Here is a 12,524-nt window from a genome sequence, read left to right on the forward strand (position 1 = left end):
TATGATACTTGCGAATATGGGATTGTATTGAAGGAATAAGAACTCACTCCGGTGCAGTGACGTTCCAAGCGAGAAGTCCGAACGATCCAATAAGAGAACCTACTCTGCGGTAGTAGGTAGACTGGCACTTTACGTAACAATTTCCTAAGATACTTGCGAGTATGGGATTGTACTGAAGGATAAGAACTCACTCCGGTGCAGTGACGTTCTGAGCGAGAAGTCCGATCGATCCACTAAGAGAACCTACTCTGCGGTAGTAGGTAGACTGGCACTCTACGTAACAATTTCCTATGATGCTTGCGAATATGAGATTGTACTGAAGGAATAAGAACTCACTCCGGTGCAGTGATGTTCTGAGCGAGAAGTCCGATCGATCCAATAAGAGAACCTACTCTGCGGTAGTAGGTAGACTGGCACTCTACGTAACAATTTCCCATGATACTTGCGAATATGGGATTGTATTGAAGGAATAAAAACTCACTCCGGTGCAGTGACGTTCTGAGCGAGAAGTCCGAATCGATCCAATAAGAGAACCTACTCTGCGGTAGTAGGTAGACTGGCACTCTACGTAAACTCACTCCGGTGCAGTGACGTTCTGAGCGAGAAGTCCGAATCGATCCAATAAGAGAACCTACTCTGCGGTAGTAGGTAGACTGGCACTCTACGTAACAATTTCCTATGATGCTTGCGAATATGAGATTGTATAGAAGGAATAAGAACTCACTCCGGTGCAGTGATGTTCCAAGCGAGAAGTCCGATCGATCCACTTAGAGAACCTACTCTGCGGTAGTAGGTAGACTGGCACTCTACGTAACAATTTCCTAAGATACTTGCGAATATGGGATTGTATTGAAGGATAAGAACTCACTCCGGTGCAGTGACGTTCTGAGCGAGAAGTCCGATCGATCCAATAAGAGAACCTACTCTGCGGTAGTAGGTAGACTGGCACTCTACGTAACAATTTCCCATGATACTTGCGAATATGGGATTGTATTGAAGGAATAAAAACTCACTCCGGTGCAGTGACGTTCTGAGCGAGAAGTCCGATCTATCCACTAAGAGAACCTACTCTGCGGTAGTAGGTAGACTGGCACTCTACGTAACAATTTCCTATGATGCTTGCGAATATGAGATTGTACTGAAGGAATAAGAACTCACTCCGGTGCAGTGATGTTCTGAGCGAGAAGTCCGATCGATCCAATAAGAGAACCTACTCTGCGGTAGTAGGTAGACTGGCACTCTACGTAACAATTTCCCATGATACTTGCGAATATGGGATTGTATTGAAGGAATAAAAACTCACTCCGGTGCAGTGACGTTCTGAGCGAGAAGTCCGAATCGATCCAATAAGAGAACCTACTCTGCGGTAGTAGGTAGACTGGCACTCTACGTAACAATTTCCCATGATACTTGCGAATATGGGAATATATTGAAGGAATAAGAACTCACTCCGGTGCAGTGACGTTCTGAGTGAGAAGTCCGATCGATCCACTTAGAGAACCTACTCTGCGGTAGTAGGTAGACTGGCACTCTACGTAACAATTTCCTATGATGCTTGCGAATATGAGATTGTATAGAAGGAATAAGAACTCACTCCGGTGCAGTGATGTTCCAAGCGAGAAGTCCGATCGATCCACTTAGAGAACCTACTCTGCGGTAGTAGGTAGACTGGCACTCTACGTAACAATTTCCTAAGATACTTGCGAATATGGGATTGTATTGAAGGATAAGAACTCACTCCGGTGCAGTGACGTTCTGAGCGAGAAGTCCGATCGATCCAATAAGAGAACCTACTCTGCGGTAGTAGGTAGACTGGCACTCTACGTAACAATTTCCCATGATACTTGCGAATATGGGATTGTATTGAAGGAATAAAAACTCACTCCGGTGCAGTGACGTTCTGAGCGAGAAGTCCGAATCGATCCAATAAGAGAACCTACTCTGCGGTAGTAGGTAGACTGGCACTCTACGTAACAATTTCCTATGATACTTGCGAATATGGGATTGTATTGAAGGAATAAGAACTCACTCCGGTGCAGTGACGTTCTGAGCGAGAAGTCCGATCGATCCACTTAGAGAACCTACTCTGCGGTAGTAGGTAGACTGGCACTCTACGTAACAATTTCCTATGATGCTTGCGAATATGAGATTGTATAGAAGGAATAAGAACTCACTCCGGTGCAGTGATGTTCTGAGCGAGAAGTCCGATCGATCCAATAAGAGAACCTACTCTGCGGTAGTAGGTAGACTGGCACTCTACGTAACAATTTCCCATGATACTTGCGAATATGGGATTGTATTGAAGGAATAAAAACTCACTCCGGTGCAGTAACGTTCTGAGCGAGAAGTCCGAATCGATCCAATAAGAGAACCTACTCTGCGGTAGTAGGTAGACTGGCACTCTACGTAACAATTTCCTATGATACTTGCGAATATGGGATTGTATTGAAGGAATAAGAACTCACTCCGGTGCAGTGACGTTCTGAGCGAGAAGTCCGATCGATCCAATAAGAGAACCTACTCTGCGGTAGTAGGTAGACTGGCACTCTACGTAACAATTTCCTATGACACTTGCGAATATGGGATTGTATTGAAGGAATAAGAACTCACTCCGGTGCAGTGACGTTCTGAGCGAGAAGTCCGATCGATCCAATAAGAGAACCTACTCTGCGGTAGTAGGTAGACTGGCACTCTACGTAACAATTTCCTATGACACTTGCGAATATGGGATTGTATTGAAGGAATAAGAACTCACTCCGGTGCAGTGACGTTCTAAGCGAGAAGTCTGATTGATCCAATAAGAGAACCTATGGTGCGGAAGTAGGTAGACTGGCACTCTTCCTAACAAGTTTCTATGATACTTGCGAATATGGGAACATATTGAAGGAATAAGAACTCACTCCGGTGCAGTGACGTTCTGAGTGAGAGGTCCATTCGAGCCACCAAGAGAACCTACAGTGGGTAGTAGGTAGACTGGCAATCTCTTGGTTTTTTTTTTTAAGAATCTTTTTTTTTTTTTTTAATGACATGTTTTTACCAGTTTTTGCCTTTTTTAAAATTTCCCTTAACAACAATTTTTTGTGTTTGTGTGCAGATGGTGCCGGTTAATTGTTCATTCCACTTATCTTTACTCTGTAAAGTTAAGAACGCGAAGTCCACTCGATCCTTTAAGAGAACCTACTCTGCGGTAGTAGGTAGACTGGCACTCTAACTAACAAAACCCTATGATACTAGCGATTATGGGAATATATTGAAGGAATAAAAACTCACTCCAGGGAAGTGACGTTCTGAGCGAGAAGTCCACTGGATCCATCAGAGAACCTACTCTGCGGTAGTAGCTGGTAGACTGGCACTCTACCTAACCAAACCCTATGATGCGAGGGCTTGAAAATTTGGGATTATGAAAAATAATAAAAACTCACTCCGAGTTAGCGATGTTAATAGCGAGAAGTCCCCTCGATCCACCAAGAGAACCTACAGTGGTTAGTAGGTAGACTGGCACTCTCTTGCTTTTTTTTTTGTAAGAATCTTTTATTTTCAATTACTTGTTTTACCAGTTTTTACCTATGTTTGATGTTTTAATTTTTTGTGTTTGTGTGTAGATTGTGCCGGTTTATTTATCATTTCCCTTTCTTAACCCTGTGTAACTAAATAAATTTAAATGTTGTTGTGTTTTTAATCAGATTTGTTGGCCGGTTACTTTTATCGTGGGGATCAAAGGGCTAGGAACGGCCAAGAATGTGTGTGAAGTATTGAGCAACTTCTCACTCATGAAACATTCTATATGGCCAGCGTCTCAAATAGCCTCTCCTAGTCAAACTCCTACTGCCCGGCTTCCCGTGCCGATCCCTGTTTAGAACAGTGGGCAGAGGTGTGTTTTAAGCAATTGACAGTACGTACCAAGAAAAAAACATTGACCAAATCCGCAGTTTGTCACTAACGAGAGGGTTCTTAATGAGTAGTATTGTTTCTTTGTTACTTTCAGGTCACATTTCAAGGTTCAACATATCCAGTTACTAGGAAGGAAGAAGACAATGGGAAAAGGATTCTGTTTTGACATTCCTGCTATTAAACTGCTCATAGAGAAAATAGAGGTGAGACAACATTCTCATTTAACTTCAAAATGTTACTGATCTTATGAAAAGCGCTTGGAACCGTTTATAAAATGTTGAAAGTAGAATTTAACTAAGCACATTATGCCCAGCATTTGCACAGTTTTTCTAATGTTCTCTACTAACATGACACGCCAGCTTGTGGAGTCAAATTTTATACTCCACAAAATGGTTGGCCATGTTAGTTTGCGAAGTAAAAGAAAAACCACACAATTTTGGGGCATATTCTTGTGGCTCATTGTATTCTAAAACATCCTTAACATATGCATATTATATAAAATAAAAATAAAAAAACCGATTTCTAAACACCAACTAAGTCCAATCCCAGGCAACGTGTCCCTTTAAAGTAAATTTGAAACACTATTCTTATGGTCAATTGATAGCAACAAGAATGTAATAATAACCTATATTATTGTTTGCTTACTTCCCTCACAAAATACTCTATAACAAACTTATAAGAAACTTATAGGAATCTTATAAGAACCTGTATTGAGCAGTCGTATAGAATCTTATTAGAGTCTATTGAGCCGTCTTATAAGAATCTTATCAGAGTCTTATGTGATTCTTACAAGTATTTAATATGTAAATTAGTGAGATCTCAAAAGAAATACACCAGGATCTTTTGAGAAACTTCAAAATGTTTTTTTTTTCTCTTCAGAATCTCATAAGAAGTGTATAAGAATCATTTCAGAATACGATTTTTAAATGGAAAGTGTCATCTACTGTGAGTTGCAATCATTGTGACATTGAGGCAAGGTCATGCTCAGTAAGTTATCAGACTTAATAGTATGCATGAGTTAGATAAAGCATAAAGCAAACCAAATCAAATTATGAGTCAAGTTGCTGTGACTGGCGCCCCACTTACACTGCGTAATTTGTTCCGAGCAAAGATGTTTGTCTGAGAAAGAAGTATTTTCTGCTTATTAACAGCTTACTGATATTCGACCCATGTTCTCATCTGTAAAGCCAACTATAAAATAATGTGTCCCCCCATCCCCGCAGTATGCACAGTGCTGGGCTAAGTTTCATAAAGCTGCTTAAGCACAAAAACTAGCTAAGCACAACAAAATTGTGCTACCAGAAAAAGGTTACCAGCCTAAATACCTTGTCAAAAAGTTCAATTTGTACAAAGTACAAAGGCTTCAGGGGCATGAAGCCATTTTCAGTCATCTGAAAGCACACAATCTTTGCAACAAGGCTATTTTTTCTTTCATCGCTTTCAAGTACGATGACCAAAAAATGTTTACAGTAAAAGGCATGGTCTAAAACAGCAGTTTGAAAGTTAAACTTCACACACCTTTTTTCAGAAAACACTGAGCTTTGGCTGTGGTCGTTTTGTGGCATGAGCGATATGTTGTATGTTTGAAGTTAAGCAAATGACAGTACTTGCCCAAAAAACATTGACCATATCCGCAGTTTGTCACTGACGAGAGGGTTCTTAATGAGAAGTATTGTTTGTTTGTTACTTTCAGGTCACATGTCAAGGTTCATCATCATCATCCAGTTACTAGGAAGTAAGAAGACAACGGGAAAAGAATTCTGTTTTGACATTCCTGCTATTTATTTGCTCATAGAGAAAATAGAGGTGAGACAACATTCTCATTTAACTTCAAAATATAACTGATCTTATAAAAAGCGCTTGTAACCGTTTATAAAATGCATATGTTTGAAAGTAGAATATAATCATGCACATTATGCCCCATGACTAACGGGACGAGCATCGGTTGAACATGTAATTTTGCAAAGTTAAAGGAAACCACACGATTTGGAGGCATATTCTTGTGGCTCATTATATTCTACTTATAAAATATATTTCTTACCATATGCGTTTCATTAAAAAAACATAAATGCTTTTTATGCACCAAGTTGCCTTACCCAAGCAGCGTGTCCCTTTAAAGTAAACTTGAAACACTTTTTTTTATGGTCAATTGATAGCAACAATTGAGTGTGATATTAAAGGCAGTGGACACTATTGGTAATTGTCAAAGACTAGCCTTCAATTGAAGCATCAATTTTGTTTTCAAAAGGTCCAGCCATTTTTTTAAATTAAACTTACAGGGTTTGAAGATAATGATGATAGAAAGCTTCTCATAAAATATAACTCGCTGAAGTGCTGTAATTTTGGAAAAATTAGTAAAACAAGTCACAAAATTTACTTCTCAGCGAGGTGAAAATTATTTTAGCATGTAAAAACCCATTAACCAGTTTTGATATTATACCATAAACATAGCATAACTGGTTAAAACTATTTAAAATGCAAAAACTGAGACGAAAATTATTTGTTGTACTCATTTCTCAAAAACTACAGCACCTCAGTAAGTAACTATTTCAAGGGAAGCTTTCTACTGTCATTTACTTTCAAACTGTGTAAGTTAAAAACTAAACTTTCAACAACAAATTTACGGCAATTAGAGACAAGTGATGGTTAACACTGTACCGAACTGCTCAACAATGCATTTCATATTCTAAGACCACTTTAAGCATTTAGGGTTTTGTTCAGCAAGCCACTGAAACATGCATTTGAAAGATACCAACAATGTCACTGTACGCATTTTGTTTTTGAGTAAAATAAAACATTGTTGAATTATGTTTGTAAACATACATAATTTTGTGAATTTTAAACAAAAAGACTTTTTGTTTTAAATAAACTTTGGGTGGAACTTCTGATGTGTGATCCTCAGAATCCTTACAAATTGAGAAATTGGGAGTTGCCAGTCAGAAGCCATGCGCCCCCTTGCCTTGTTTGATATTGGAAACAAATAGGGTAACCTTTTATCTTTTGAGCATTTGGAAAAGATAAAACATGTTATCAGAAGCTTTTATGGCAACATGCTATTCCTTCAAATATATTTATGAATGGTTATGTTTTTGTTCAATTTGTTTACAAGTGCACTTTGACAAGGATCAATTTGAACCTCGACCAAAGGACTGAAAGTTTACTTAGGCAGACTGCTGTCCCAACCATCTTCCCTCACTGCAAAGTATCCAAAGTATGAAGAAGTCGCCCCTATACAGATTGCACATGCCCATCATGACATGCATAACCAAAGAAGGTAGCAATAAGCAACATCAGACCATAGTATTCCTACCCTGCAGCACTACAATGCTCTTCCACTGCAAGTTGTAAATTAAAGGCACAATGGACACTATTGGTAACTACTCAAAATAGTTGCTATCATAAAAACTTACTTACTTGGTAACGAGCAATGCAGAGCTGTTGATAACGTAAAACATTGTGAGAATCAGCTCCCTGTAAAGTAATGTTTCTCGCTTAAAGGCATTGGACACTATTGGTAACTACTCAAAATAGTTGCTATCATAAAAACTTACTTACTTGGTAACGAGCAATGCAGAGCTGTTGATAACGTAAAACATTCTGAGAATCAGCTCCCTGTAAAGTAATGTTTCTCGCTTAAAGGCATTGGACACTATTGGTAACTACTCAAAATAGTTGCTATCATAAAAACTTACTTACTTGGTAACGAGCAATGCAGAGCTGTTGATAACGTAAAACATTCTGAGAATCAGCTCCCTGTAAAGTAATGTTTCTCGCTTAAAAGCATTGGACACTATTGGTAACTACTCAAAATAGTTGCTATCATAAAAACTTACTTACTTGGTAACGAGCAATGCAGAGCCGTTGATAACGTAAAACATTCTGAGAATCAGCTCCCTGTAAAGTAATGTTTCTCGCTTAAAGGCATTGGACACTATTGGTAACTACTCAAAATATTTGCTATCATTAAAACTTACTTCCTTGGAAACGAGCAATGCAGAGCTGTTGATAATGTAAAACATTGTGAGAGTCAGCTCCCTGTAAAGTAACATTTCTCGCTTAAAGGCATTGGACACTATTGGTAACTACTCAAAATAGTTGCTATCATAAAACCTTACTTACTTGGTAACAAGCAATGCAGAGCTGTTGATAACGTAAAACATTGTGAGAGTCAGCTCCCTGTAAAGTAACATTTCTTGCTTAAAGGCATTGGACACTATTGGTAACTACTCAAAATAGTTGCTATCATTAAAACTAACTTACTTGGTAACGAGCAATGCAGAGCTGTTGATAACGTAAAACATTGTGAGAGTCAGCTCCCTGTAAAGTAACATTTCTTGCTTAATAATAAAAGACTTCATGTCTGATGAAGCTTTTTATTAGGCATCTTGAAACCACACAAATATTTTGGGGCAGAAGGGTGTTTTTTTCTGTCATTATTCTCTTGCAAATTAAATGACCAATTGAGTCCAAATTTTCACAGATTTGTTATTTTATGCATCTATTATTATACACCGGGTGAGAATAGACCTTTATCATGGTGCAGCCATCTTGAAATTCTCCCATTGATATCAATGTTACCGAACCGAGGCTGGAAGAACTAAATAGTCTGGTTCCTATTTGCAAAATGATTATTAGCATTCAATATTATTATTTGATACGAGGAACAAGACCAAAATAGAGGCATCATGAGAAAGGTCTAGGCCTACTGGTATTTAAACAAAACACAATTGTATTCCCATAAACATGTTTCAAATTTGTCTGTTGTTATACTCACTGTTTTGTAACTAAACAAAGCACTTCAGATTGACACACAGTTCTCTCGGTATAGCAGCAATTTCTTGTATTACTACCATGAGAGCAGATGTGAGTGGTTTGATTCCACTGGTGCTTAGTTCAGGATTTGTGAGTTACAAATTGCATCGTGATAAAAAGAAAAGAAATTGGTGCATGACAACTGAAGAGTTAAGTTTCGTGAGGTGCCTTATGTTCAACTTTCAAGATCTGTTTTTGTTCTTTTTATTACTATTTTGCAGTTTTGTTTACAAAATAATTGGCTTTTTTTTTTATTTCCACACGTACCTGAAGCTACTGGAAAATTTCAGTATTTAAAAAATAAATTGTTTGGGGGTGGATATGGCAACATCTATTGCTATTACAGCAGCCCAGTATTACATTTGTTTTTTGTTTTAAAAACGCAGGACAATAAAGAGTGTGGAGGAAACAATTATATTCTAAAGTTTCCAAACTGCTTATCACCACATATATATGGCCTTTTGCAATATCTAATGAAATTTCCTTTCAAGTGACTGAAAGATGATGTTCCTTTCAAATATTCTGATAAAGTAAACTTTTTGACTGTTAACTTCTCAGGAAAACAACACAATTATTACTTGAGACTTGATTTTAGAGAAGAGGGTGGGCTGAAAATCCTTTGTGACCTCACTTGAAAACTGCTCAGGTGTTTGTAGTTGGAGCAATAGGTTGTCATATTCTTTCAATATTTTCCTTTAACTTCACTTACCAATTGTGCCCAAATTTTTACAAAAAATTGGTATTGTCATGCAAAAGTGACGTTGGGATCAACAAGTGAGAGCTGGTCTTTTAACATTTAAAGATTAGTATCCTTTAAAAGTAATATTTTAAAGACATCTAGTGTAGTTTTCAAGTAGAGGTGGGTTTATTCTCAAATTTAAAAAGTTTTGAGCAGGACTGTTTTGTAATGTTTAATGAAGTAAAAAACACAATACTGAAATGATTTTATCCTGTACATGATATCAAAGTTCAACTTTAATTATTCATACTGTAATTTTGTAACAAGATCTTACTCGTGTTATTTTATGCACAGCCTATGTTGAGATACACCAAGTGAGGAGACTGGTCTTTGACAACTGCCAATAGTGTCCAGTGTCATCAAATTAACCCAGCATCTTGAAATCCTTGCTCTATGATCTCAACAAGTTGGTTGGCACTTCCAAAGCTCCAATAGATTGGGTTTTTTTTGTACGCAAAGTTTATTTTTTTGAAAAAAGGTGACCATTTCACTTTAATGGTGATTTAAATTTAACGGAGAATTTACCATTAAAGCATAGAGATTTGACATGGTTTGGCTGTCATGTTGACCATAATATTATTGTTCATGTAAAAAATGTTGCCTGAGTTAGTGCCCTCCTATGGTTAGATTAACCTCCGTCCATTGCGAGTTGGTGCGCAGGATAGCATCTGTGGGGGCATTTTTAATGGCTGATGCAGAGGAATACCGCAATCTCAATAAAGTCTAGCTTCAGTCTGAATTTGCCATGCAGTTAGACTTGACTCAAGTCCCAATCCGGTGCCATCACCAGAAAAACTAGTGTTTTGTGATGCTCAGCATTCCCTTATACTGTTCCGTATGTTTCTCGTGACCACAGTTTGAAATTCCAAAATACCTACATTTGAACAGCTGGCAATACTGTTATACGGCTTGTGTGCTAGTTGGGGCAATATGCCTATGCTTTAAAGGGACTGGACTTCTTTGGTAATATTGTCAAAGACCAGGCTTCTCACTTTGTGTATCTGAGGAGGAAGAAGCACAAAATAACAAACCTGTGAAAATTTGAACTCAATTGGTCATAGAAGTTTCAAGAGAAGAAGAAACACCCTTGTCACACAATTTGTGTGCTTTTAGGTACTTTGAGACCTCACCTGAGGTCTCAGATTTAATTCAAATACTTACGCGAGTAATTACTTCGTTCTCAAAAACTTTGCACTTCAGTGGGAGCCGTTCATTTTATACTAACAAACTCTCGTGCTCGTTTCGAGTAAGTTTTTAGGCAAACAATGATTTTTTGATATCATATTAACCATGGAGCAATAATAGTCTATCTCCTATTATTATTCATTTTAATCAATACACTTTTATATCTACATGCATAGTATCATTTTGTCTAATTTAGATCCCTTAGGCCCTATGCGTGTAAGTAACTAGCTCCTTTCTTTTATTTCAAACTTTAAAATAAGCAGTGCCACAATAGTCCGGGGTGGGGGGGGGGGGCAGAATCTCCTAGGGGATTATTCACCCTGTCGAAGAATAGTCTCTGTGTAAAGTTAGTCTTTCTTATGTTTTAAATCACACACTTATATTGTCTGTGTCTTGCATCAAAGTTTGATGTGAAGAACCATAGAGCAAGGGAAGGACAAAACCATGACAAATTAAAATTAAAAATAATGCTCAACTGGCTGTCCCAAATTCCTACAGAAGAGGGCGCTCGTCACACGTGCCTGGATGGATGGATTCACACACGCCGGCCACTACACATGATCAACGCTGCACACCACATGGCTGCAGGTTGGAATGTTAGATTGACTTTACGACGAATAATGAAACCGGTTATTCACGTCTATTGAAGTGTACATGTATTGAAACCGTTTATTCACGTGGAACGATAAACATGTGTCTTCTTGACGAATGGAAGAGCAAGGACATGCTCGGACCGCACGCAAGGGTTGGCATTGTGCTTCGGTTTGGTGGCGGCCGTTACGAACTCATTACTTAGGTACTCTTCCACGAACACGGTCCTAAACTTCATGATGGTTTCTGCTGTGCACAGTGTAGTGTAACTACCATAGGGTATAAGCCATGCTGTCTCTACTCTCTCTGTCGTCGTTACCGGCCTGAATTCAGAACTAACAAACTGTAGTTGATTGAAGCCGTGTAGCTAGAAAAAAGCAACGGCCTTCATCCAGCAGCACCAGAGCAGCAGCACAGACAGCAGGAATGCAGAGCTTCGTCCGAAAGTCTACGGGAAACTTTTGGAGGAACACCGCGAGGCCGATACCATGAGGTCTGGCAACGTGTCATGGCCTCTGCGCCCCGCAGTAAGCGACCGGCTGTGGGAGCAAGGAAGGAGAGGAATGAGGTGAAGTGGTCGAATCATCTTTGAATTCTACAAGCAAGAATACTGAGCTGTTCCACCGCGCTATCTCTTTCTTATTCAGAGGTGAACTTGCACCCATTAACATGGTAAGCAAACTCTAATGTATTGTATTCAACTTCATTATTTTGACCCAAACAACAAAATTTCACCAAGTTTTTTGGCGGGTAATTATTTATTTATTTATTTATTTATTTTTTTTTTTTTTTTTTTGGGGGGGGGTATGTCCTTGAGTAATTTTGTGCATTATTACTATCTTGTGTTTTTATTTTATATCTTATTTCCTGGTCTTTACTCCTGTTGTTGGGTATGTATTTTTGATATCTTCTTGCTGTATTTTTATCCGAATAAATTCAATCTTGAAAGCAGTCAATATTTTAATTCGTAAGCATTTTACCATTGAAATTATGATGAGACAGCAGGAGGCACTTCATATAGGCATGCAGCAGTGGTAGAAAATTCGAGCAATATCATATTGTTGGATTTCCTTGTACCGTAAGGTTTATTGCGAATAGCAAAATATCAAGAGAGGGCGCTGTTGAACCCACACAAAGGTATAGGCGTTGCGTGCGCGAGTCGTAGAAACTGCATAGAAACCGCCCCATATTCCTTCCCATGGAAAAGTTTTCGTATGGCGCCACCACTTTTTCATTCGATATGAAATAATATAGTATCTAATTTACCTCAATGAGATATCCCTTTTTGTAAAAATGCATGAAAAAG

Source organism: Asterias amurensis, chromosome 5 (genome assembly GCF_032118995.1).
Source record: "Asterias amurensis chromosome 5, ASM3211899v1".
Lineage (NCBI taxonomy): Eukaryota > Metazoa > Echinodermata > Asteroidea > Forcipulatida > Asteriidae > Asterias > Asterias amurensis.